The sequence below is a fragment of the Octopus bimaculoides genome, chromosome 4 (assembly GCF_001194135.2).
Source record: "Octopus bimaculoides isolate UCB-OBI-ISO-001 chromosome 4, ASM119413v2, whole genome shotgun sequence".
NCBI classification, from domain to species: domain Eukaryota; kingdom Metazoa; phylum Mollusca; class Cephalopoda; order Octopoda; family Octopodidae; genus Octopus; species Octopus bimaculoides.
Genome location: NC_068984.1, coordinates 1648571 through 1652946, shown reverse-complemented (window position 1 = coordinate 1652946; position 4376 = coordinate 1648571). Strand labels below are relative to the sequence as shown.

Below are 4376 nucleotides of genomic sequence, written 5' to 3'. Positions count from 1 at the left end.
GTGTGTGTGTGTGTGTGTGTGTGTGTGTGTGTGTGTGTGTGTGTGCGTGTATGTGTGAACCTATGTAGTAGATATAAAACTCCTACTGCTATTTTCACCCACATTGTAGTAAGACAACAATTGACCCACAACACTTCACTTCATATCATCCCCACACATATACACACCCAACGAACATCTCACATTCGTACATACACACATACACACACATACATGCGTACATACATACATATACACATACACACACATACATGCGTACATACATACATGCGTACATACATACATACATACATACATACATACATACGCACATGCATACATACCTACATACACACATACATACAAGCATACATGAATACATGCATACATACATACATACATACATACATACATACATACATGCATACTTACAAACATACATGCATACATACATACATACATGCATATCGGTCAGAATTTCCTGTGTCCGAAAAAGAGACACACTCTACATCATTAGGCGACTCATAAGACTCAAGTGGTCATTTCAGTCCGACGACTCGCCTATACAGCCACACACTTTGTAGGTGCGAAACCAATGGTCACTTTCCGAGCAGCCATAACAAACAACCTCATATATGACAGATCTTTACTCTCTTCATTTCCCGATCATAAATAGTAGGACTGTAAGACTTTACGACGTACGTGGCTCAAGGTGAGAGTGGGTGTCTATGTCCCTGCGTGTGTGTATGTGTGTGTGTGTCTGTACACATTCCTCCATGTTAACAAGTGTAGTACTCCTCCCTCTCTTAATACAATCTAATCCTTCTTTAACAGGTCTCACCCTATCTATATTTTCCCCCCATACACGTTCTTGTATACTTTCTCTTTTCTACAGTTTATACGTTTATATTTACAATTATTTGCTATGAAAAAAAACCAGCATGATTCCCTGAACTCAATATTTCAGCGGGACACCACTTTATGTACACGTGTACCTGACCCGACTCAGACTGCGAAACTGATGCAGCACCACATGATGCACAGCATCCGACCCATGGAGCACGGTTGCAGGACGGGTCGAAACAATCATCGTACTGGAAAAAGACTAATACCAAATCCATCTTCTGTTTCCTTAATCGATAATTATCTCAACACTGCGGAATTCCTGAACTAGATCCAACGGAAATATACCCCAACTGTGGGTGACACCAGGTAACCCAAACTGTGCCAGTGCTTTGTTCAACACATCAACAAACTAATTGACATATACCAATTAGTCCAAAAAATTTTTATACATATATATATAGAGAGAGGGGGAGAGGGAGAGAGAGAGAATATGAGGGGTTTAGTTTATTGGTAATCTAAACGAATAGGTATGCTGAGTAAGTGCTATAATTGGTCATCCGTTAGGTTCCAAGTTTACGGCTGAGGCTGGGGCTAGGGATCCGTAGTAGGCTTCTGGTTTTGCAGGTATATATTATATTAGAGGAAAAGGACAACAAGACCCAAAGTAGGACGTGTATTTCAAGTCATTTATTATGATTTAGGGTAAGGTGAATTTGAAGTCTTACAGCTGTTTCTGGGATATCCCAAGTGATCGGCTGGCATGTCCGTACACTGGGTATTCAGTCATCAGAGACACGTTGAGTATGTATGAAAGACAGGGAGACTCACAGTTTATAAAGGAATAAAATAGTAGATAGATGAATAAAGATTAAAACAGCAGATAGAAGAATATAGACAGGAGAATAAAAGTTCTCCTGTCTCTATTCTTCTATCTACGTTTACTCTTTATTGTTCTGATTTATTCCTTATAAACTGTGCGTGCGTGTGTGATAGTGTGTGTGTGTGTGTGTGTGTGTGTGTGTGTGTGTGTGTGTGTGTGTGTGTGTGTGTGTGTGTGAACCTATGTAGTTGATATAAATTTTTTTGTCAAATTTACCTTTCTCTGTAGATTGAAAAAAATTACATTTCATAAAATCTTTTTTCCATGAACGCCTGTTTTCAAACTGATGACCGTTCTTGTAGAGGCACTGCTAATAACGCGAAGCAATGGCGTCGAAAACATCAGGAAACATTTCGTCCGCTATTTATGAACTTTCTCTTTCAATAGTTACCTTAGATTCGTCGACCTTCGGCAGTCTTATGCCCATAAACTTTATCCCTGAAGTGTCCCCATAAAAGAAGTCCAGAGGTGTGAATGTGGAGACTCTGAGTCTCTTCATCCAATCGATATGTTTGGCAAAATCTCATCGAAGTAGGCTTTTTACATTGCCATGATAGTGTGGGGGTGCCCCATCTTACTGGAAATAAAATTTCACATCTTCAAAGATTTCATATATGCTTGGCATATCTGTCGCTGCAAGTTCATAAAAATAGAACGAGAAGGCGGCGACCTGGCGGAACCGTTAGCACGTCGGGCGAAATGATGAGCAGTATTTCTTCTGCCGTTACGTTCTGAGTTCAAATTCCACCGAGGTCGACTTTGCCTTTCATCCTTTCGGGGTCGATAAATTAAGTACCAGTTATGCGCTGGGGTCGATGTAATCGACTTAATCTGTTTGTCTGTCCTTGTTTGTCCCCTCTATGTTTAGCCCCTTGTGGGCAATAAAGAAATAAGAAATAGAACTAGTCACAGTACCGTTAAAAATAAAAACTGGTCCAGTTAATCTCTTTGATAATAAACCGCACCATACAGTCACACCTGGTAAATTAATGTGATATTTCTCCGTAATATGCTGATTTACAGGTCCCAGGTAAATGTAATTGTAGCTTCATCAATCTTTATTGGGAAGTGTGCATCTTTTACACATCTAGCAAAATTCCACTCTTCAGTCTGGTTCACCCTCATTGAGAGCATGGACCATTCTTGGAGTGTAACTTTTCCAATGACAATTCAAAATGCGATCGACACTTGATTTTGAAATTCCTGTTTGCCGCACAAACTTTCTTGAACTCTGGCAATACGTCTCTAGAATCTTTCTTGCTTTGAGGGACACGTCGATGCCTCTTCTGGACATTCTGAACATCTCCATCTTCCGTTTCAAACTTATCTCTAATTCGAATGATGGATAAGTCGCGTAGGTGGATCTCTTTGAGACTCCTTCCTAAATTATGTTTGCACATCTGCAACGTTTCCAAACTTCCAGTAATACTTTCAAATAAATTTCCCTTGCAAAAAGCTTAGTCTGGCATCCATCTTTACTTCTGGTGGTTTAAATCTAAAAATAAATATAAATTAAAGTCCATGTATATTCTCGGACGATACCGTGTGTGTGTGTGTTTGCTTATATAGATAGACACGCAACAACCTTTGACCCAGTTTCTGTCTAACAAATTCCATTTACGAGATTCTAATCAACACACGTCTGGTAAACGACAAAGAAACTGTACACGATGATGATGAGATGACACGGAAACGAACACGGAACCACCAAATGCGAAATGAACTTTCTAATGTCGTGGCTATATTTCTTTCTCTTCCATTTACAATAAGTTTTTCAAGCTGCCACACGTCAAAACCTTTTTTTTTTCAAGTTACTACACGTCAGTTTCTGCTTTAATGTTTAAATTACAATACTTCAAATCTAATAGATTTGCTGGTGGTCAACCGTAAAAGCAATCTTGTGAGCATTTATGCTGTTTATTGAGTTCTAGTTCTTTTATTTTCCAACAAAAGACACATTAGTTGAGATCAGCATCAAATCAAATTTCTTTCACAATTGTCGGTTTAAAACCAAAGCTAAAGGAACAAGTTTCCCCTTGTTTTCCTGGGAACGGACACAATAGGTAAAGAAATTATTTAAAGAATTGCTAAACGATGAACAATATGTATGTTAGGGTTTCATTGAACCATAGACGTCCTGGAGATCTTGAATATCTCGGGACAGTTCTAATTTCGAATCTTTGTCTCCATGTCTTGAGACTGTTTCCTATGAGAGATTAACAATGAGAAGGATTTAGAATGTCGAACGTTCAGAAGAATCATTATATTCCAGCTCCTGAGGAAATCAAACAAATCCAAATTTCTTACGATTCATAGATTTCCTGAAATGGGGAAGAGCAGAACTTGAGCTCCGGTACGCGCTTTATCAACTCCGGAGCAATGGGAGTCGAGGCTGAATTGAGCAAATACTCCGGTTAGATTTGAACACGTAATATAGAATCAATTAAATATTGTCAGCTATTTAATTTAATAAAGTGGAAGAGCATCGGAGAAAGTATATGGCGTTGGTACATGCCTCTAGATCTGAAGATTGTAAGTCACTGTGGCTTCTCGACTAAGACATACATACATACATGCATACATACACACACACACACGTATATATGCATACATACATACACACACACACACACACACACACACACGTATACATACATACATACATACATAC

General features: G+C 38.9%; 1 protein-coding gene across 1 annotated transcript in view; it reads right to left on the bottom strand.

Annotated features, from left to right (window-relative positions):
* LOC106869042 (uncharacterized) overlaps positions 1-2334 on the bottom strand; it is a 30588-nt gene extending 28254 nt beyond the window's left edge. Inside the window, exon 1 of the transcript XR_001409361.2 lies at positions 1922-2334. The gene's annotated coding sequence lies outside the window, so the exon portion shown is untranslated. The remainder of the gene's footprint in view (positions 1-1921) is intronic.
* Between the last annotated feature and the right edge of the window lie 2042 nt (positions 2335-4376).